Source organism: Bos indicus, chromosome 5 (genome assembly GCF_029378745.1).
Source record: "Bos indicus isolate NIAB-ARS_2022 breed Sahiwal x Tharparkar chromosome 5, NIAB-ARS_B.indTharparkar_mat_pri_1.0, whole genome shotgun sequence".
Classification (NCBI taxonomy): Eukaryota; Metazoa; Chordata; class Mammalia; order Artiodactyla; family Bovidae; genus Bos; species Bos indicus.
The window spans coordinates 102,122,531-102,146,782 of record NC_091764.1 but is presented as its reverse complement, the minus strand read 5'-3'; the positions used below and the strand labels follow the sequence as shown (position 1 = coordinate 102,146,782).

Genomic DNA, 24,252 nt, shown 5'->3' with positions numbered 1-24,252 from the left:
CCACATACCATGTGTATGACCTTGAACAGGGTCCTTACACTCTCTGTACAGTGGCTTTGTCTGTAAAAGAAGAGTTATGCTTGTGTATAGATGACAGAGTTTTGGTTAGAATTAAATGAGTTTGCATTAGTAAGAGATATAACCAGTCAACAATAGTACATCATCTTGGTGGAGGAGCAATATTAGGGCCCCTCTGTCCATCCTATCCCAGGAATCCCAGGACTCTAGAACAGGAATTCAATTCTGTTACCTGGAACCTTGACTGGAACTGTCAAACTCTCCCAGGAACCACATGCTGTGACGGTGATTGGGGCCAGAGCTGTGAGTCTTCCACACATCGCCCCTTCTCTCCGTGTCCTAGAGAGAGGCTCTACTGCTCATGAACCTCGACCTTACCAACTGTGAGCCTCATGAATTAAGTTGTTTACTTGCTAATTTTACTTTATAAATGGACTTGATAAAGGTTCTGTGTCTAGTTCACCTCCTTATCCCCAATGTCTGCTAATTAAAAATCCTAAATGATGTCTCTTGTATACCTGAATGAATGAATGTTAGCCAGGTATTTTACACAAATCATTTCAATCCAAAGAAATCTTTTGAGATATAATTTAACTTGATGTGAGGACTTAACAGCACAATGCAAGTTGTGTCACTTGTTGTAATGATATTTCAATATAATTAAATGGTATAAGCTATGTATGGTTCACTTCTACACTTTTCTGCAATGAATGCAGTCAATTGCAATACCAGAAACAAGGCTAGCCCCATTCCAAGAACAGTGCTGAGAGAGCTAGTTCTAAACATGTATAAATGTTGCATCTTTGTATATCTGACAATAAAGACAGACCTTAGCACAGTGACAGGTGAACTCCTGTTCTTGTCTTAATCAGATATAGCCTACTGGTCCGGATGTTTATATACTTATCATTTGGCTTATTTTCAATTCAAACCACACAACTGTAACAGGAAGAAACTTTGTTATAAAAAAAATTTAGTTGAACAGCTTCTGTATTAAATTAGAAGTGCAGAAGTAAAGAGTAGGAAGAATCCTGTTCTTTAATTTAGACTGTTTATTTCATCTTATGAATTGTAAAGCAATACAATATGTAGCATTATTATTCCCAAATCACCATGAAAATATGGAGGTTTCAGAGGTTAAGTAATCTCTTTGCTAGAAAAGTAAATATTTAAATATCTTTGGTAGAGGGACATTTTCAGGACCAGAGTGACTAATATACAAAATCAGTTTAATCCATGTCTGACTCTTTGCGACCCCATGAACTGCAGCATGCCAGGCCTCCCTGTCCACCACCAACTCCTGGAGTCCACCCAAACCCATGTCCATTGAGTCGATGATGCCATCCAGCCATCTCATCCTCTGTCGTCCTCTTCTCCTCCTTCCCTCAGTGTTTCCCAGCATCAGGGTCTTTTCCAATGAGTCAGCTCTTCGCATCAGCTGGCCAAAGTATTGGAGTTTCAGCCTCAACATCAGTCCTTCCAATGAACACCCAGGACTGATCTCCTTTAGGATGGACTGGTTGGATTTCCTTGCAGTCTAAGGGACTCTCAAGAGTCTTCTCTAACACCACAGTTCAAAAGCATCAATTCTTTGGCACTCAGCTTTCTTTATAGTCCAACTCTCACATCCATACATGACCACTGGATATACATGTATATACAAAACTATACAAAATATTTTTGAATTAAAAAAGAACTATACAGCTTTAAAAGGAAACAATTGACTTGTTATACCAGAGTGTTTGAGACCCACCTCACCATCTGTGTTCCTTGTATGGATGATACCAAGGTTGGTAAAGGCTTCTTTACCAAAGACCACTTCATCACAAGGGCATGTGATGAGCTTGGTCATGAGCTAGCTGATGTCCAGATCATCATCTCTCTTCAGCCCTTTACAGTCTATAACCAGCAACATCTAAGAGAGAGTGTGGCACTGAATTGGCCTCATTCATTCCTCCATAGTGCAGCTTCAGATACCCAGAGACCAGAGCAATCAAAGCTACTAAATCAAAGACAAGCAGATTCTAAGTGGAGAGCATGCAGACCAAAGACACTTGCCCACTGTTGTTGGGAAGTAAGAAACCCTCCCACCCCAGACACCATCTGGGGGAGGAGAGACAAGAAGATGCCTCCTTAAATACAGGAAAACCAGTCTCAGCAGGAAGCTTCAACTAGAGTTGACAAGATAATTATTACCATAAACCCGAGCTAACTTGGGGGAAATTTTTTTAATGGGAAAGTTGTGATTTTAAATTGGAGGGTCTGTGTTAACTTTGTGGAACTTTTTGTGAAAGTTTTTCACAAAGATTTGTGGAAATCCATGTAAACACACCTTGCTACTGCACAAGATGAAATCAGTTATAAAAATAGCAAATATTACATTTATGAATATTTGAATTCTAGAGGACACATTTTTAAGCCCACTACAGAAAGAAAATATGTATATCTTCCTTTGTTTTTAAAAGCACAGAGTTGTCATCTCTGTGAACTCTTTCTAATTCCTCCAGCTCAAAACTACTGCTTTGTCTATTTAATCTGTAAAAACTAAACCTTTCTTATTTTCTCTAAAGAGGGGACTTCTTGAGAGCAATTATTGTGTCTTGTTCTTCAGTGTCTCTATAAGCTCAAGTAAAGACACATAGAGAGAGCTTAACAAATATTAGATAAGAAATGAATGTATGAACAAATGCTGAAAAATCACCCTGCAGTTAGTGATACTGAGTGGGGAAGGGAAGTGGAGGCAGGGGAGACACATACCTGACTAACCCCCTCGGCACAGACTGAGGTGGAGTAAGGAGTCAGAGACACACCAGCCAAAGGATCCAAGTACAAAATGCCTTCAAATCCCACTCCGGGAGGGGATGTTCAATCTCTGCACAAAGCTGTACCTCAGAAGCTTCTCCAAGGTGAGAAAAAACTGACAACACTGATCTCAAGAGTTCTACTGAAGGATGTAGATAGACAGTTATACTCATCAAATAGCTGTATTTCTACTCCCATGACTCACTCTGGGCAATGAAACATGGGTGGTGTCTCCTGTGTCACTTCCAAGTGGAGGCATGAAAAGCCCAAGTGCACCTCTGTAGTCTCTCTCTTTTTCCTGTCACAAAAGCTACCTGTTCCAGATGGTGCATGTGCAAGAGCCTCACTGACCACAAACACCTGTAGGTAGTGATGAGCGTGTGTATGTGTCTGTATATGAATGTATGTGTATGTAGGCATTTCTCTGTGTGTGTGTGTGTGTATGTGACTGAGATTTGTGGGTCACTTTTTCCAGTGGTAGAACAGAATCTTTTCTGATGGATACAAAGGAGAAAGAAGACTTGAAAAGAAGACAGAATCTGTCATGTGAAGCAGGTACTTTCCTGGATCTCCCCTTTCTTCTGTTTCTTCATCCCAAGCTGCTCCCTCAGGTCTCACCTTGCTTCCTCTGTTGGGCTTGGTTGTTTCTCAGTCACCATTTCTGATTGACCAACAACTAGATCTAAGTTCTATTTAAGAGCACCTACCCCTGGTGCATCTCCTGTTCCCTTTACATCACTCTGTGCTGACAGTCAGGCTCAGTTTCCCGAATTTGCCTCTTGGCATCTTGACCTTCATCCTTAAACAGCTCTTCTTTCCTCTGGGTTAGCCAATCCATCATCTTTGATCCTGTTTTACCTTTCACCAATCCTGTACTAATGAAAAGGCAACATGTATTTTCTAAGCCCCCTCAGTTTTTTCTTGATTTCCTGAACAAATCTGATTTCTGGATTTAGTGTTCCATGGTCAAGAAATAATTTTGTTAAGAAATAATTTTGCTGAATATTTTTTCCTCATCTCAAAATGGCTGTTTCAAAACCTATATCCTTGTGAGCACAGCCCTAGGGCTCCCCTCACAGGACTTGGAAGGGGCTGGTATAAGGAGAGGTTGTGAGGTTGAAGCTTCATTAGCTTCATGATTAATCCACCTCTGCTCAGAGTTGATGTAATGACCAACTCCAGAGCTATTGAGTTCTTGTAGGTGGTCATTCTTAAACCTCTTAAACCCAAGATTAATGTCACTGGGATGGCCCTCATAGTTCAAAGACTGAGTGGTTGCTCAGACTTGAACTCTATGAACTGATGCTCTATTGCACATGGAGCTTTGGTACAGCTGAGTCCAGCCTGCAGACCAGCCTAAGAACACTGGAAACATGGGAAAATGTGTTCCTCCTTTAACATCTAAAAGTCTGTGAACAGATTCTCTTTTCCTTATCAACGAATCCTTCCCCATCTGGGCATGCTACCAAGGCTCTTGCAGGCTGCAAGTATCGACTAAGGCCCTTTCAGGGCCCAGGATTGGAATGAGACCTGAACCTGTGTTAAGTTCTGTATTTCCACTCTCTATAACTTAATAGATGTTCACCTAATGTTTATTGAATGACTGAATGACACTATACTAGACATTTAAAAGAAAATATCTTAAATATAAAGAACTATTTTTGAGGACATCATTTAGCTAATTGATATTTTTGTTTTAAAGGCAAATGTTTTCAGCAATTAGCAGGGCAAAATTTGATTTTCAAAAAGAAGGTGCACATCACCACCAGATACATCACAACGAACTCTGTAAATCTCTATCTCTAAGGATACACAAGACAAACCACAACACACTCACATGTGGCTTCTTATTAAGTCTTAATCAGACCCAACAGAGGAGACAGGGTAATTTATCTTTTGGCAATTTTTCAATTAAAACCACATAGGAATATCACCAGAAGAAAATCTGCAATTAAAAAAGTACAGGTGCACCATCTATATGATATAAGAAAGGAGATGAGGTGCAAAAAGAGTTCTTTGGCTTATCATAACAAACAGACTAATTAGTCTTTTATTTTGTGAAAGGAGAGTCCTCTGGGGCTGATCTTGAAGGATGCTTTAGAGACGAGGACAATTCGAATGTTGTGTCCAACAGTTAGAACTGTGAACTGATGATTTTGGATAATGATGTACTTTGATTTTTTTTTCTCTTTACTTTTTGTGAATCTACTGTAGGTTTTCACATTTTTGTTGCCACAATGGCTCACATGAAACATCTTATAGACACAAGAATCTATATTACACTGATAACAAATTAATTTCAATCACATACAAAAGCTCTACCTTTTGATCTCCTACACTTTCTGTTTCTGATGTCAGAATTTGCCTCTCTTTATAATGTATATCACTAACAAAATATTTTTCTCTTTAGTTATTTTATTTTATTTTTAATATAACTTTATTTATTTTAATTGGAGGCTAATTACAGTATTATATTGGTTTTGCCATACATCAACATGAATCCACCACGGGTGTATACATGTTCCCCATCCTGAACCCCGCTCCCACCTCCCTCCCCATACCATCCCTCTGGGTCATCCCAGTGCACCAGCCCCAAGCATCCTGTATCATCCATCAAACCTGGACTGGTGATTCATTTCACATATGATATTATACATGTTTCAAAGCCATTCTCCCAAATCATCCCACCCTCTGCCTCTCCCACAGAGTCCATAAGACTGTTCTATACATCTGTGCCTCTTTTGCTGTCTCACATACAGGGTTATCATTACCATCTTTCTAAATTCCATATATATGCATTAGTATACTGTATTGGTGTTTTTCTTTCTGGCTTACTTCACTCTGTATAATGGGCTCCAGTTTCATCCACCTCATTAGAACTGATTCAAATATATTCTTTTTAATGGCTGAGTAATACTCCATTGTGTATATGTACCACAGCTTTCTTACTCATTCATCTGCTGATGGACATCTAGGTTGCTTCCATGTACTGGCTATTATAAACAGTTCATTATAGATGAACACTGGGGTACACGTATCTCTTTCAATTCTGGTTTCCTTGGTGTGTATGCCCAGCAGTGTTATTGATGGGTCGTATGGCAGTTCTATTTCCAGTTTTTTAAGGAATCTCCACACTGTTCTCCACAGTGGCTGAACTAGTTTGCAATCCCACCAACAGTGTAAGAGGGTTCCCTTTTCTCCACACCCTCTCCAGTATTTATTGCTTGTAGACTTTTGGATCTCAGCCATCTGACTGGGGTGAAATGGTACCTTATTGTGGTTTTGATTTGCATTTCTCTGATAATGAGTGATGTTAAGCATCTTTTCATGTGTTTGTTAGACATCTGTGTGTCTTCTTTGGAGAAATGTATGTTTAGTTCTTTGGCCCATTTTTTGATTGGGTCATTTATTTTTCTGGAATTGAGCTGCAGGAGTTGCTTGTATATTTTTGAGATTAATTCTTTGTCAGTTGCTTCATTTGCTATTATTTTTTCCCATTCTGAAGGCTGTCTTTTCATCTTGCTTATAGTTTCCTTTGTTGTGCAGAAGCTTTTAATTTTAATTAGGCCCCATTTGTTTATTTTTGCTTTTATTTCCAATATTCTTGGAGGTGGGTCATAGAGGATCCTGCTGTGATGTATGTCAGAGAGTGTTTTGCCTATGTTCTCCTCTAGGAGTTTTATAGTTTCTGGTCTGACGTTTAGATCTTTAATCCATTTTGAGTTTATTTTTGTGTATGGTGTTAGAAAGTGTTCTAGTTTCATTCTTTTACAAGTGGTTGACCAGTTTTCCCAGCACCACTTGTTAAAGAGATTGTCTTTTCGCCATTGTATATTCTTGCCTCCTTTGTCAAAGATAAGGTGTCCATAGGTGCATGGATTTATCTCTGGGCTTTCTATTTTGTTCCATTGATCTATATTTCTGTCTTTGTGTCCATACCATACTGTCTTGATGACTGTGGCTTTGTAGTAGAGCCTGAAGTCAGGTAGGTTGATTCCTCCAGTTCCATTCTTCTTTCTCAAGATTGCTTTGGCTATTCGAGGTTTTTTGTATTTCCATACAAATTGTGAAATTATTTGTTCTAGCTCTGTCAAAAAAACCACTGGTAGCTTGACAGGGATTGCATTGAATCTATAAGTTGCTTTGGGTAGCATATTCATTTTCACTATATTGATTCTTCCGATTCATGAACATGATATATTTCTCCATCTATTAGTGTCCTCTTTGATTTCTTTCACCAGTGTTTTATAGTTTTCTATATATAGGTCTTTAGTTTCTTTAGGTAGATATATTCCTAAGTATTTTATTCGTTTCGTTGCAATGGTGAGTGGCATTGTTTCCTTAATTTCTCTTTCTATTTTCTCATTATTAGTATATAGGAATGCAAGGGATTTCTGTGTGTTGATTTTATATCCTGCAACTTTACTATAGTCATTGATTATTTCTAGTAATTTTCTGGTGGAGTCTTTAGGGTTTTCTATGTAGAGGATCATGTCATCTGCAAACAGTGAGAGTTTTACTTCTTCTTGTCCAATTTGGAGTCCTTTAAATTATTTTTCTGCTCTGATTGCTGTGGCCAAAACTTCCAAAACTATGTTGAATAGTAGTGGTGAGGGTGGGCACCCTTGTCTTGTTCCTGACTTTAGGGGAAATGCTTTCAATTTTTCACCATTGAGGATAATGTTTGCTGTGGGTTTGTCATACATAGCTTTTATTATGTTGAGGTATGTTCCTTCTATTCCTGCTTTCTGGAGAGTTTTTATCATAAATGGATGTTGAATTTTGTCAAAGGCTATCTCTGCATCTATTGAGATAATCATATAGCTTTTATTTTTCAGTTTGTTAATGTGGTGTATTACATTGATTGATTTGCAGATATTGAAGAATCCTTGCATCCCTGGGATAAAGCCTACTTGGTCATGGTGTATGATCTTTTTAATGTGTTGTTGGATTCTGATTGCTAGAATTTTGTTAAGGATTTTTGCATCTATGTTCTCTTTGTCAGGTTTTGTTATTAGGGTGATGGTGGCCTCATAGAATTTGTTTGGAAGTTTACCTTCCTCTGCAATTTTCTGGAAGAGTTTGAGTAGGATAGGTGTTAGCTCTTCTCTAAATTTTTGGAATAATTCAGCTGTGAAGCTGTCTGGACTTGGGCTTTTGTTTGCTGGAAGATTTCTGATTACAATTTCAATTTCTGTGCTTGTGATGGGTCTGTTAAGATTTTCTATTTCTTCCTGGTTCAGTTTTGGAAAGTCGTACTTTTCTAAGAACTTGTCCATTTCTTCCACATTGTCCATTTTATTCACATATAGTTGCTGATAGTAGTCTCTTATGACCCTTTGTATTCCTGTGTTGTCTGTTGTGATCTCTCCACTTTCATTTCTAATTTTATTGATTTGAATTTTCTCCCTTCATTTCTTGATGAGTCTGGCTAATGGTTTGTCAATTTTATTTATCCTCTCAAAGAACCAACTTTTGGCTTTGTTGATTTTTGCTATAGTCTCTTTTGTTTCTTTTGCACTTATTTCTGCCCTAATTTTTAAGATTTCTTTCCTTCTACTAACCCTGGGGTTCTTCATTTCTTCCTTTTCTAGTTGCTTTAGGTGTAGAGTTAGATTATTTATTTGACTTTTTTCTTGTTTCTTGAGGTATGCCTGTATTGCTATGAACCTTCCCCTTAGCACTGCTTTTACAGTGTCCCACAGGGTTGTTGTGTTTTCATTTTCATTCGTTTCTATGCATATTTATATTTCTTTTTTTTATTTCTTCTGTGATTTGTTGGTTATTCAGCAGCCTCTGTATATTGGAATTTTTAATATTTTTTCTCCTGCAATTGAGATCTAATCTTACTGCATTGTAGTCAGAAAAGATGCTTGGAATGATTTCAATTATTTTGAATTTGTCAAGGCCAGATTTATGGCTCAGGATGTGATCTATCCTGGAGAAGGTTCCGTGTGCACTTGAGAAAAAGGTGAAATTCATTGTATTGGGGAGAAATTTCCTATAATATCAATTAGGTCTAACTGGTCTATTGTACCATTTAAAGTTTGTGTTTACTTGTTAATTTTCTGTTTAGTTGATCTATCTATAGGTGTGAGTGGGGTATTAAAGTCTCCCACTATTATTGTGTTATTGTTAATTTCCCCTTTCATACTTGTTAGCATTTGTCTTACATATTGCAGTTGTCCTATGTTGGGTGCATATATATTTATAATTGTTATATCTTCTTCTTGGATTGATCCTTTGATCATCATGTAGTGTCCTTCTTTGTCTCTTTTCAAAGCCTTTGTTTTAAAGTCTATTTTATCTGATATGAGTATTGCTACTCCTGATTTCTTTTGGTCTCTATTTGTGTGGAGTATCTTTTTTCAGCCCTTCACTTTCAGTCTGTATGTGTCCCTTGTTTTGAGGTGGGTGTCTTGTAGACAATATATATAGGGGTCTTGTTTTTGTATCCATTCAGCCAGTCTTTGTCTTTTGGTTGGGATATTCAGCCCATTTACATTTAAGGTAATTATTGATAAGTATGATTCCATTGCCATTTACTTTATTGTTTTGGATTCAAGTTTATACACCCTTTCTGTGCTTCCTGTCTAAAGAAGATCTTTAGCATTTGTTGGAGAGCTGGTTTGGTGGTGCTGAATTCTCTCAGCTTTTGCTTGATGTAAATATTTTGATTTCTCCTTCATATTTGAATGAGATCCTTGCTGGGTACAGTAATCTGGGCTGTAGGTTATTTTCTTTCACCACTTTAAGTATGTCCTGCCATTCCCTCCTGGCCTGAAGAGTTTCTATTGAAAAATTAGCTGTTATCCTTATGGGAATTCCCTTGCATGTTATTTGTTGTTTTTCCCTTGCTGCTTTTAATATTTGTTCTTTGTGTTTGATCTTTGTTAATTTGATTAATATGTGTCTTGGGCTGTTTCACCTTCGGTTTATCCTGTTTGGGACTCTCTGGGTTTCTTGGATTTGGGTGATAATTTGCTTCCCCATTTTAGGGAAGTTTTCAACTATTATCTCCTCAAGTATTTTCTCACGGTCTTTCTTTTTGTCTTCTTCTTCTGGGACCCCTATGATTCGAATGTTTGGGCATTTAACATTGTCCTGGAGGTCTCTGAGATTGTCCTCATTTCTTGTAATTCGTTTTTCTTTTATCCTCTCTGATTCTTTTATTTGTACCATTTTACCTTCTACCTTACTAATCCTATCTTCTGCCTCCATTATTCTACTGTTTGTTGCCTCCAGAGTGTTTTTGATCTCATTTATTGCATTATTCATTAAATATTGACTCTTTTTTATTTCTTCTAGGTCCTTGTTAAACCTTTCTTGCATCTTCTCAATCCTTGTCTCCAGGCTATTTATTTGTGATTCCATTTTGTTTTCAAGATTTTGGATCATTTTCACTATCATTATTCTGGATTCTTTATCAGGTAGATTCCCTATATCTTCCTCTTTTGTTTGGTTTGGTAGGCATTTACCCTGTTCCTTTACCTGCTGGGTATCCCTCTGTCTCTTCATCTGTTTATATTGCTGTGTTTGAGGTGGCCTTTCTGTATTCTGGCAGTTTGTGGATTTCTCTTTATTATGGAGTTTCCTACCTGTGGGTGGGGTTGTACTGGTGGCTTATGAAGGTTTCCTGGTTAGGGAAGCTTGTATCTGTGTTCTGGTGGATGGGGCTGGACTTTTTCTCTCTGGAGTGCAATGAAGTGTCCAGTTATGAGATGTCAGTGGGTTTGGAGTGACTTTGGGCTGCCTGTATATTGAAGCTCAGGGCTATGTTCCTGTGTTGCTGGAGAATTTGCATGGTATGTCTTGCTCTGGAACTTGTTGGCTCTTGGGTGGTGCTTGGTTTCAGTGTAGGTACGGAGGCATTTGATGAGGTCCTGTTGACTAATGTTCCCTGGAATCAGGAGTTCTCTGGTGTTCTCAGGATTTGGACTTAAGCCTCCTGCTTCTGGTTTTCAGTCTTATTTTTACAGTAGCCTCAAGACTTCTCCATCTATACAACACCATTGATAAAACATCTAGGTTAAAGATGAAAAGTTTCTCCACAGTGAGGGACACCAAGAGAGGTTCACAGAGTTACATAGAGAAGAGAAGAGGGAGGAGGGAGATAGAGGTGACCAGGATGAGATGAGGTGGAATCAAAAGAGGAGAGAGCAAGCTATCCAGTAATCACTTCCTTATGTGCACTCCACAGTCTGGACCACTCAGAGATGTTCACAGAGTTATACAGAGAAGAGAAGAGGGACGAAGGAGACAGAAATGGCCAAGAGGATAAAGGGGGGAATCAAAAGGAGAGAGACAGATCCAGCCAATAATCAGTTCCCTAAGTATTCTCCACAGTCTGGAACACACAAAGAAATTCACAGAGTTGGGTAGAGAAGAGAAGGGGGAGGGAGGAGATAGAGGAGACCTGGTGGAGAAAAAGGAGAGTCCTAAGGGGGAGAGAGCAGTCAAGCCAGTAATCTCACTCCCTAGCAAAAATGGGTACTGAAGATTGGGTTCTTAAAGATACAAAATTGATACTAAATACCAAAAAGCAAAGATTAAAAATCTAGAGTAGAGGTTGGATTTTCAAAAATACAATACTAAAGAAAAAGAGAAAAAAGTCATAAAATTATTTTATATATATATATATATTATATATGAAGTTTGCTTTAAAAACTGTGGTCTTCTTTTTTTTTTTTTTTTTTTTGCAAAGTAATAGTAGGTTATAAAATGAAAATTAAAGGAATAATAGATGACTTAATTTTTTTTATTTAAAAATCTTAAAGAATGATGGTAAAAATAGTAAAAAATATATCTAGGACTTTCTCTGGTGTTGTTGTGGGCAGTGTGGGGTCAGTTCATTTTCGGATAGTTCCTTGATCCGGCTTATATTTCTCAAGATCTATAGGCTCCTTCCTATGTACCCGGTACTATCTACAGGGTTTTAATCTATTGCACCTGTCACTTCCAAGGAAGGTCCCTCTGTTTTAGCTTCATCTGTTTGCTGGTCTCTTCAGTGTCTAATTTCCACGCTGGCACAAGGGGGCAGTGGTGGACACTTTTTTAGGCTCACTTGTTCGGTCATGCTGTGGAGAGGGAGGGACGCTGCAAACAAATAACACTGGCATGTGCTTGCAGTGTCTCGGCCACACTGGGTTTGCCCCCCGCCCATGGCGTGTGTGCTTTCCCTGTCTACACTGCTTAGGCCCTAGGTTGCTCTGCCAGGAACTGTCTGAGGCTGGCCCTGGGTTGTATGTACTTCCCAGGTCTAAGCTGCTCCGGTTCAGGTATTCGGGTAGTCCTCAGAGGCACAGACTCATTTGGGCCTGCGTTTTGTGCCCTTCTCAGATCCGAGCAGCTCACGTGACCAGGTGTTTGGTGAGCATGGTTGCTGCGACTTATCGCCTCCCCTATCCCTGCCACTTGGTTTTCTGGGTGTACAATTGGTGCACATTCGTAGGCGGATGTTGACCGTCCAGAATCCCAAGAAGTCTTGGTTAGCAACGAAGCCTGCTTGCAGTTTGGTAGTTAATGCCTCTCTGGGGCCGCAATTGCCCCCTTCTGGTTCTGGCTGCCCTCGCCTGCCTGTCTCTGGAGGGGGATGGGCTTGCCATGCAGCTGGCTAGCTCTGCTCAGTCCTTTGTTCTGTGAGAGGGCCTGGCAGTGTCTTAGGTTAGGGCTTTTTGAGTGGTAGTTATCCCACAGTCTGGTTTGCTATCCCAAGTTAGTTTCCTCAGATTTCCCTCGGGGCATTCAGGCCCGGTCCTTACTCTAAGCAATGCAGACTGCGCCTCCCTCCCAGCCCCCACTTGCTAGTGGCAGGTGCAGGCATCTGCACTGCTTCTCCGCTGGAGGAGTTACCATTGGGCACGTAATCTGTGGGTTTTAATTATTTATTTATTTTTCCTCCCAGTTATGTTGCCCTCTGTGGTTCCAAGGCTCACCACAGACTCGACAGTGAGAGTGTTTCCTGGTGTTTGGAAACTTCTCTCTTTCTTAAGACTCCCTTCCCGGGATGGAGCTCCATCCCTACCTCTTTTGTCTCTCTTTTTATCTTTTATATTTTTTCCTACCTCCTTTCGAAGACAATGGCCTGCTTTTCTAGGTGCCTGATGTCCTCTGCTGGCATTCAGAAGTTGTTTTGTGGAATTTTCTCAGCGTTCAAATGTTCTTTTGATGAATTTGTGGGGGAGAAAGTGGTCTCCCCATCCTATTCCTCCACCATCTTAGGACCGAACCTTCTCTATAGTTATTTTAATACTTCCCTTAGACTAGAGCTAACTGGTTAGCACACTACCATATTCAGTATTAGAGAATTCTGTATTAGATTACATATTTATATTTACAAGTCTGTTGTCTGTTTTCACTTCTTTCATATAATAATCACCATCCTTCATTTAGCTTGAAGAACTCCCTTCAGCAATCTTGTGAGACAAATTTGTGTTGGTGAACTCCTTCAACTGTTGTTTGTTTGGGAAAGTCTTTATCTTACCTTCATTTCTGAAAGACAACCTTCCTGAGAAAAGTATTCTTGGCTGGCAGGTTTACTTTCATCAGTTTAAACATATCATCCCTTTCTCTCCTGGCTTGCCAGTTTTCTTCTGAGAAATCCACTGATATTCTTAAGGGAATTCCTTTTTTGTGAGCATTTGCTTTTCTCTTGATGCTTCTAAAATTCTCTTTGTCTTGATTATAAACAATGTGTCTTGGAGGCAATCATTTTGAATGAACTCTGCGGGGTGACTTAGCAAAGTTCGGTAGTTAGAATAGGAAAAAGCAGTCCAGAATGCCAGTAGCTAAAAGGAAGGAAAAAGCCCATGAAAATAGAACAAAGGAAGATCCGAGGACTGGAGTGAGCACCTCAGGTGGAACAAACAGCCCAGGGGGAGGGAAAAAAAAAAACATATAAAAAGAGGAGCCAAAGGGCCGGGGGTCTTTCTCTCGCTCTGTCTCTCACTCTCTCTCTCTCCCTCTCTCTCTTCTCTTCATGTCTTTTGGGTCATCATGCCCTCACACCTCGAGGATGTATTTTCCTTTATTTTCTAAATAAAACTGAGCTGAAACACAGACCTGTAACACTGATCTGTCTGAGAGCTGTGACACCGATCTGTCTGAGAGCTGTGACACTGATCTGTCTGAGAGTTGTGACACGGTCTGTCCAAGGGCTTTAACACTGGCCTGTCGCTTCAAATTTTTGTTGTGACGAGACAGAACTGAGGAAATCACACACTCCCCTGACAGCTACATGAACTTGGATGTCTAAATGTCATCAGATTTAAGACTTTTCTGTATTATTTCTTTAAGTACAATCTCTGTCCCTTTCTCCCTCTCTTCTCCTTCTAGGACTCCAATACTGTGCAGGTTGATTCTGTGAATGTTATCCTATATTTCACACAGGTTCTTTACACCTTTTCATTCTTTTTTCTCCTTTGTCCCCTGGCTAGGTAATTTCAATTGTATTGTCTTGTGCCTCAGCGATTCTTCTGCTGTTGCTGATGCTCTCTGTAGCATTTTTTATTTTGTTGCATTTCATTCATTTTAATCTTAAGCAACAAAATTTCTGTTTTCTTCCTTCTATTTTTCTGCCTTATTGCACAGCTTGAGGGATCTCAGTTCCCTGATCAGAATAGAATTCATGCACAGCAGTGAAAACATTGGAGAAGGCAATGGCAACCCACTCCAGTACTCTTGCCTGGAAAATCCCATGGACAGAGGAGCCTGATAGGCTGCAGTCCATGGGGTCACGAAGAGTCAGACACGACTGAGCAACTTCACTTTCACTTTTCACTTTCATGCATTGGAGAAGGAAATGACAACCTACTCTAGTGTTCTTGCCTGGAGAATCCTGGGGACGGCGGAGCCTGGTTGGCTGCCATCTCTGGGGTCGCACAGAGTCGGACACGACTGAAGCAACTTAGCAGCAGCAGCAGCAGCAGTGAAAACATTGAATCCTAATAACTAAACCATCATAAAACTCCCTGTTTGCTTCCTTTTTTATGATTTTGGTCTCTGTACAAAAAAACTACCAAATTTATTCTGCAGAGCAACTCAAGAGCCTGTGCCCAACAACTATTGAGCCCATGCTCTAGGTCCCACAAACTGCAAATAGGAGCTGGCATGCTGCAACTACTGAAACCTGTGTGCTTAGAGCCTGTGATCTGCAACAAGAGAAGCCCCTGCATAGAGAAGCCTGCTGTCCACAAAGAGAAGTACTGCCTGCTTGCCACAACTAGAGAAAGTCCACACGCATCAACAAAGACCCAGTGAAACCAAAAATTTAAAACAATAATAATAATGGTAATAAATAACTTTTTAATCTTATTTTGTTCACATATTCTTTTCCTGAATTCCATTATCTGCATTTTTTGGAGTTCCCTGAGCTTCTTGGTGGGTATACTTTATTTCTTTCATCATATGTCATTTATTTCATGACTTCCCAATGGTGAATAGCCATGTGAGCTACCCTGGGAGAAGTCCTGGGCATCTTCCCATTCCCAAACATAGCCTAGAACTATGAAGACTGCAAGTGTAACTGTAGGTCAGAGCCCTGGACACCATGCAGAGCCATCAGCCAGGAACTGGGTGGGTTCAACTCACAACCAGGCCATCACTCTCAGGTCTTATATTAGTTCAGCAGCCTCTCCACATGTCCACAATGGAATTGTGGGGGGGGGGGGGAAGGGTGCGGGGTGGTGGTGGTGGTGTTTTGAAATGTAATATTTACTGGGCCACTCCTACACGACAGCTATCTGTACCCTGAAGAATCACAGCAGGATCATGTTTACATTTTCAGTAGTAACCAGACTAAAGCAATCTTGAAACAGTATGTCTTCAGAGGAGCCCATTAGTCTGAAATATTTCCTTTAAGAATTCAGTCATATCAGACCCCTCCATTCACATCTTTGAAACGTAAATAGACAAACGTACCTGATTTCCCCAGCTATCCCTTCTTCCGGATCCCCTCTGTCTAGGTCTCCACTTTCTTGCCCTCTTGTTCCACGTGGATGCAGGGTGTAGGTGAGCACCAATTTGCCATCCATCAACTTAGAGATATGAGCTGATATAATTTTCTCAGAAGGATAGATAATTGGGAAGACAAGAAATGGCAACGTTCTGAAGAAACAGTAGGCAGGGATGGAAAGAATGGATTCATAACGATTTGATAACAACTAGACATGGGAGAAGAGCAAGGAGGAATCTATATCTGCTTGAGGAATAAACAGATAAAGTAACCTAGGGAATGAGAGATGAAAAGGCAGAGGTAGTTACCTAGAGTTAGAGTTTTAATTGACCCATGAACACTTAAGCAGGATAAGGAAAACTGTATCCATTCTCTCCCACCAGCAAACTCCTACTATGAAACTCACACCCAAGTCTGGTGCCCCAAAATAAGTTAAAAACAGGTGATGTGACATCTCAGGGAAGAACATACAGGAATGTTCAGGATTGGGTTTTTACCATGATTTTGTGAAATGAAAATATCTCCTGTCATATAAATAAACAAGAAATGCAACAACCATCAGTGATTTCTGGCCTCCAAACATGAATGAGGGTTCCCAAAACTGATCCAGGGGATGCTCCCACACCCCATGGTGATTGCTGAGGAGCTGGGGAAAGCAAGAAGCAGCCATCTGCTGCTCCTTAAGGTGAACAAGGAAACAGGGTTGGCCCCAGATAGCTGAGCTGCATATGAAAGAATTGAATTCAGGGAGTCCAGAGGCTTGCATCTTCCCATACATAAAATGCTAAATTCCTTAACTTGGTACCTGATCTTTGATCTTCAGATTGCCTGCTCCCTTTGTTGTAAACTTGTATACAGCCTGGCTTCCCTTCCTGCCTGCTTGGAGCAGTTTTCTCAGAGCTACTGAGATGCTGTCTCCAGGGCTTAGAATCCTAAGCATTCCCACCAAATAAAATAACCTACCAGGTTCTGACTATATTTTTTGGTGGACAATTCATCTTGCTAGGAAGGAGAGTGTGAATGTGAAACAAGTTTAGATGTGTTTTCTAAGTAAGAGTGACCTGGAGCATCTGTGTTCCTGGGTTAAGTCATACCCTCATTAGCCTTTGAAGGAGGTGAGAAAACAGGGCAGTGCACTCATTGTGTATTTCCTTTGAGGGAAATGGTGTTTGAGGACCAATCCTCGAAAAGCATTTGTCATGGAACTTGGTAATAATTAACAAAGCAAAAAAAAAAATTTACTTTATACAGAATATTTCATTTTGAGCAATTCCCGTATAACACAATCACAGGTCAGCACTATTCTATTGAGATACAGGCAATTAGAATATCTGCAGCATGATCTTGTACTTAATACAACATCATGGAAAAGTCACTGTGGATGTTCCCAGGGCACTTAGTTCAACATCCTCATACCCAAGGTCCACTTTCTCCCCCTGGAGCAGCCAGGGGCTCTCTTCTCCTTCCCCAGGATCAGCTTCCTCTCTAAAGATGTTTAGAGAAGAGCTTGAAAGAGTAAAGAGAGGTATGATTTAGAACAGAGACAAGGGGGCCAGACAGTGAGGAGGAAGCAAGTTAAGCATGTGGTGATGACAAAGCATCCCTGGGACCCAGGGGTGGGCAGGGAGGCTCAGCCTATTTCATATCAGTTGCAGTGAGGATGGATCCAAGCTGTCCTTTCAGATCCAGTCCACTTACTCTCTGGGGCCTCAGCTCATGTGGAAACCCTGCATCACAGGAGACCTGTGCTCACACAGGAGCTCTGAGAAGACCTGCTTCCAGGCAGTGAAGTGCTAGTTATTCAGTTGTGTCTGGCTCTTTGTAACCCTATGAACTGTAGCCCCCACCCCCCAGGCTCCTCAATCCATGGGATTCTCCAGGCAAGAATACTAGAGTGGGTAGCCATTCCCTTCTCCAGGTGATCTTCCTGGAGATCTTTGACCCAGGGATCAAACCCGGGTCTCCTGCATTGCAGGCAGATTCTTTACCATCTGAGCCACCAGGGAAGCCTATCAAATGCATGAGATTATCCTGCATGAGATTCTCAAATGCATGAGAAACTGTAGAGAGGCCTGACATTGAGGACCTCAAATTCACCCTTTCCAGGACAGAGACCAAAGATTACAGGGGATCAGCTAACTCCACTCACCTGTCTGAGACCTCATCCCATCTTCCTTCTTTGGAAGCACTTCCTCCTCACTCCCCTGAGAGGTAGGATGAGCCCCAGGCATTGGAACCTCTTCAGCATCATCATAATCCTCACCAAGGGCATAGGTCTTCTGATCTGGGGCTTCTGAGGGCACATCAGAGGTCAGATTAAACCACATTAGGTGGGTTGGTCTGGGAAATGCCTAAGATCCCTTCTGACCCAGTTTCTGAGCTGCTAAACAGAGGCACCAGTTTCAAAAGATTTTTTTTTTTCTCTAAGACCATGTTTCATTTTGATGTGTCCATAAACCAAAACATGACTTTATATATCTTAATATTTCCTGTTTGAAAATATATATCTCAAAGCAATTCTCCCACCATTGAGCATTACTAAAGTATTTTGACAAATTGTGCTTTACAGATTTTTTTTTAAAAACCAGTGTGTATCTCTTGTGATTCTGAACACAGAGAGCCCAGCCCCAAATGTGAGACATCACAGAACAGCCAGAGAAGGATAAGGACAGACCCAATCTGGACACAAGGGATTCCTCTGGTCCATTAAAGGAAGATTGTTCCCCCTACATCTCCTCTCTATGAGGAGGGAAACTCTCCTCCCAACACTCAGCTGAAGCAGGTCCACCTCTATTACCTGGAGCAGACCTGGAGTCATTGTCCTCACCATCTGAGAGGAAGCCTAAAGTGGAGAAAAACATCACACAACACACAGAATGATCCTCCCACACCCACAGGACCGGTGTTAAGGCTGAGAAGGGATGGGTCTGGCTCTTGCAGTGTAGACAGAGGCTGGAGGTTCACAGGGCTGTAAGAGGCCATCCTGCCACTTTAGAGAGCTACCTCTGTGAGCCTGGGGAACGTGTGGGGTCTGCAGATGCTGAGAAAATACGCACACCCAGTGGGTGTGACAACTAGAGGTCCCAGGAGGGCAGACAGAGACACCCACCTGGGCTGCCAAGAAGACCCTCCTTCTGAGTCACAAGATGATCAAGCTCATCATACACGGCTTCAGCAAGAGCATCTTCATAGCTGGATAAGGCTGAGAGATCCCCGAGAAGGTCAGAGGTGCTTCCCCAGACACTTCGGTCCAGCAGGCCCACCCTTTATCTCCCTGATGTTCACATGGAGGCTGCCTGGACCTCGGCATCATCTTCCACCCCATGCACCATGTCAGCACCCTCTCCCCTGTCTGACCTGAATTCACAGCTCAGCCCTGACTCTGTCTGGTCTCATAGGAGAGGTCATGACTTATGAGAGTTCACGCCCCAGTCCTAAGAACCTCTGTCTACTCACCCCTTAGAGCTCAGCATGGAGCACATGGAGTTCTTCAGACTCACAACAGAGACCTGGCCCAGGTTCCCCTCCTCACACCTGCCCCATCTCCTGCCTCCACACACTTTCCCTGGTCCCCAGTTCCCCCTGCAGCCCACCTCTGTGCTCTGCTATCCATCTGAACACCTGAGTCACCAGGATGATGAGGACCAGGAAGAGAAGGGACCCCAGGATGAGGCAGAGGACCCCAGGCAAGGAGAAGATCCCAGGGAGAGGACTTGAAACTGGTCTGGACCCTAAAGAGAACAAGGCAACAGGGTGTGGAGAAGGTCCTGGGCACAGAGAAACCCCCTGTGCCAGCATTTCCAGGGGCTCCAGACAATGGCGTCCCAGCCTCAGACACAAGTGCACTGACAGTGACCTGGCTCCCCCAGGTCTCATCCTGAGATGAGTCAACTCCATTCCAGCCCCTGTGACTCTGAGGCAGAGCTGGGGATTGTCAGGGAGCTGCCCTGCAGAGACAGCTTCTGAGGACCCAGCTCATCCCCTCTCCTTGGGCTTCAGGAGACAGAGCATCAAACAGTCCTGGGACCCACACCTCATTGATGAGGAGCAACACTCAGAGGCAGATGGGAGAATCTTAGATTCTGCAACACAGGAACCAGTCTCCCTTGGACCCCAGTCATGAGAAAAATGTGGCCCCAGGAACCAAGGCAGAGGAGTTCCCCAACATAACCCCCTGGGCTCCTCCCCAACAGCCAGGGCTCCTCAGGGTCTTTCCTCTCCTGAGCTGTCAGAGGGCCCACAGAACAGGTCCCCAGACCTGAGTATTCTCTCCTGCCCATGGGTGTTCACAGTACCTGCGGCAGTCGGGTCAATGTTTTCCTTACACCTAAAGAGAAAAACAGCAGTGTGAGGAAAAGAAATTGGCCAGAAAGCAGAGTAAACCCATTTTTCCCTCCTAAGCCTGAAATCAGACCTCAGTCTCCACAACACCAGTGTCCCATCCTCCCAGCTCCCCCATCCTAGATCAGGGCCCCAGGACCTGGACACTGTCTAAATACAAACTCCCCACCACGCCTGGCTGATTCCAGTGCCCCTGTGCTGCCCCAGCTCACCCAGGGTAGACTCCGAGCCCCTCACTCACCAGAGCACCTCACACCAGTATCCTCCTCATGCTTGCAGTCGCTCTGCCCCCAGGGCTTCAAAGCACAGTCGCACAGGGAGGACTCCCCACCCCCTCACCGCACCTCATCCAGCCAGATGCTCCCATTTCCAGGGCCAAACGCCGTGGCCCGCATGGCTTCCAGGGCCTGGCCACAGCCCAGCTGTGGACACACCACCTCAGCCTCTGCCAGGCTCCAGGAGTCATCGCCCACAGTGCCCCAGGAGCCACTGTGCCAGACCACCCGCCCTGAGCACTCGGTGTCTCCTCCCCTGAGCTGGAGCTTCTCTCTGTCTGAAAAGGCAGCAGCCCCCCCTGTGACTCCCCTGGTGGGAGGAAGGAACCCCTGGGAGCCACAGGGGAGGGGGCGGGGCTGACGTACCTGTGCAGGGGGCAGCAGTTGGACAGCTCTTGGGTCTTCTTCCTGCAAACAAGAAGGAAACACTGGATCAGGAACAGCTGGGGGTGATCTTGTCCCCAGAAAAGATTATCTAAGGTCCTTGGGTCAGTGCAAATGACATGTGAAAACACAGGCTCATTATCTCCTGGGCTGAAACTTTCACTGCATCTGATCACAGCTGAAATTACTTAAATATTTACTTGTTTATCAGTCTTCACATCCCACAGCAAATATAAACACAGACACCTATAAATGTACACATACACCTCTCTTAATGAAAGTTCCATGAAAAGAAGTACCTTATATATCTTATATATGCCATGTTTCTGCTATTAGGACAGTATCTGCACATTGTATGCACTCATTCAACAAATATATATGGAAAACCTTTTCTAAATACCTAGATAAGGGCTTGATAAATAGTCATTGAGTGAATGAATAGATGAATAAAATTCCGTAAAATAAAATTTTAAATTCACACTAATCAGTGAAATAGTAGACCAAATATAAGTGAATGGTAATAGTCTATGATAATAGCTCATATTAAAAATAATCAGTCCAGAAGAACAGAGTTAATTTATACTCAAAATCTCACATACGTAATTTTAATGGAAAATTATTAGATAGATTACAAGCTACTCTTACCTACTATTCAGTGTGACAAGTGGGCAAGTGAAGACTACTGCTGTAAAAGGAAACTCTTTTTTAAATTTATTTTTAATTGGAAGATAATTGATCTACAATGCAGTGTTGGTTATGTGTGTGTGTGTGTTAGTCTTTCAGTCCTGTCTGACTGTTTGTGACCTATGGAATGCAGCCCACTAGGCTACACTGTCCATAGGATTTTCCAGGCAAGAATATTGGAGTAGATTGCTATTCCTTTCTCCACTGGATCTTCCCTATCCAGGAATCGAACCCAGGTCTCCTGCACTGCAGGCAGTTTTTTTGCTGTCTGAGACACCAGAAAAGCCCAAAGTGTTGGTTAGGAATCTCTTAAAAAAGAAACATACAGGAAAGATGCAGAAATAACAAACAGAAGACTGAAAAGTATATATAAAAGAATTGAAGCTGAGAGAAATAAATACAAATTCAAAGCAACACAAAAAACCAGAAGGGTAAATAGTACCTGTCATAAAGTATCAAAATTTGTATGTTCTTTCCAGATCATCCTATTAAATCTCCTACCCACTCTATGCAGAGAACCTCTGAGAAAAAGATGGCAGGACCTTTGTGAGCTGGTTGCTCATTTTCATGGTCAAAGACTTTCAATTCAGTTCAGTTGCCCAGTTGTGTCCGACTCTTTGAAACCCCATGAATCGCAAAACGCCAGGCCTCCCTGTCCATCACCAACTCCCGGAGTTCACTCAGACTCACGTCCATCGAGTCAGTGATGCCATCCAGCCATCTCATCCTCTGTCGTACCCTTCTCCTCCTGCCCCCAATCCCTCCCAGCATCAGAGTCTTTTCCAATGAGTCAACTCTTCACATGAGGTGGCCAAAGTATTGGAGTTTCAGCTTTAGCATCATTCCTTCCAAAGAAATCCCAGGGCTGATCTCCTTCAGAATGGACTGGTTGGATCTCCTTGCAGTCCAAGGGACTCTCAAGAGTTCTCCATAACCACATTTCAAAAGCATCAATTCTTTGGCACTCAGCCTTCTTCACAGTCCAACTCTCACATCCATACATGACCACTGGAAAAACCATAGCCTTGACTAGACGGACATTTTTTGGCAAAGTAATGTCTCTGCTTTTGAAAATGCTGTCTAGGTTGGTCATAACTTTCCTTCCAAGGAGTAAGTGTCTTTTAATTTCATGGCTGCAGTTACCATCTGCAGTGATTTTGGAGCCCAGAAAAATAAAGTCTGACACTGTTTCCAATGTTTCCCCATCTATTTCCCATGAAATGATGGGACCAGATGTCATGATCTTCGTTTTCTGAATGTTGAGTTTTAAGCCAACTTTTTCACTATCCACTTTCACTTTCATCAAGAGGCTTTTGAGTTCCTCTTCACTTTCTGCCATAAGGGTGGTGTCATCTGCATATCTGAGGTTATTGATATTTCTCCCGGCAATCTTGATTCCAGCTTCTGTTTCTTCCAGTCCAGCATTTCTTATGATGTACTCTGCATAGAAGTTAAATAAGCAGGGTGACAGTATACAGCCTTTTCCTATTTGGAACCAGTCTGTTGTTCCATGTCCAGTTCTAACTGTTGCTTCCTGACCTGCATACAAATTTCTCAAAAGGCAGGTCAGGTGGTCTGGTATTCCCATCTCTTTCAGAATTTTCCACAGTTTATTGTGATCAACACAGTCAAAGGCTTTGGCATAGTCAATAAAGCAGAAATAGATGTTCTTCTGGAACTCTCTTGCTTTTTCCATGATCCAGCGGATGTTGGCAATTTGATCTCTGGTTCCTCTACCTTTTCTAAATCCAGCTTGAACATCTGGAAGTTCACAGTTCACATATTGCTGAAGACTGACTTGGAGAATTTTGAGCATTACTTTACTAGCGTGTGAGATGAGTGCAATTGTGTGGTAGTTTGAGCATTCTTTGGCATTGCCTTTCTTTGGGATTGGAATGAAAACTGACCTTTTCCAGTCTTGTGGCCACTGCTGAGTTTTCCAAATTTGCTGGCATATTGATGCAGCACTTTCACAGCATCATCTTTCAGGATTTGAAATAACTCAACTGGAATTCCATCACCTCCACTAGCTTTGTTCATAGTGATGCTTTCTAAGGCCCACTTGACTTCACATTCCAGGATGTCTGGGTCTAGGTGAGTGATCACACCACTGTGATTATCTGGGTCATGAAAATATTTTTTGTACAGTTCTTCTGTGTATTCTTTCCATCTCTTCTTAATATCTTCTGCTTCTGTTAGGTCCATACCATTTCTGTCCTTTATCAAGCCCAGCTTTGCATGAAATGTTCCCTAGGTAGCTCTAATTTTCTTGAAGAGATCTCTAGTCTTTCCCATTCTGTTGTTTTCCTCTGTTTCTTTGCATTGATGGCTGAAGAAGGCTTTCTTATCTCTTCTTGCTATTCTTTGGAACTCTGCATTCAGATGCTTATATCTTTCCTTTTCTCCTTTGCTTTTCACTTCTCTTCTTTTCACAGCTATTTGTAAGGCTTTCCCAGACAGCCATTTTGCTTTTTTGTATTTCTTTTCCATGGGGATGCTCTTGATCCCTGTCTCCTGTATAGTGTCATGAACCTCATTCCATAGTTCATCAGGCATTCTATCTATCAGATGTAGGCCCTTAAATCTATTTCTCACTTCCACTATATAATCATAAGGGATTTGATTTAGGTCGTACCTGAATGATCTAGTGGTTTTCCCTACTTTCTTCAACTTAAGTCTGAATTTGGTAATAAGGAGTTCATGATCTGAGCCACAGTCAGCTCCTGGTCTTGTTTTTGTTGACTGTATAGAGTTTCTCCATCTTTGGCTGCAAAGAATATAATCAATCTGATTTTG

At 41.9% G+C, this 24,252-nt stretch overlaps 1 pseudogene; it reads right to left on the bottom strand.

Annotated features, from left to right (window-relative positions):
* Window positions 1-947: 947 nt before the first annotated feature.
* LOC109558597 (antigen WC1.1-like) overlaps window positions 948-24,252 on the bottom strand; it is a 47,657-nt pseudogene continuing 24,352 nt past the window's right edge.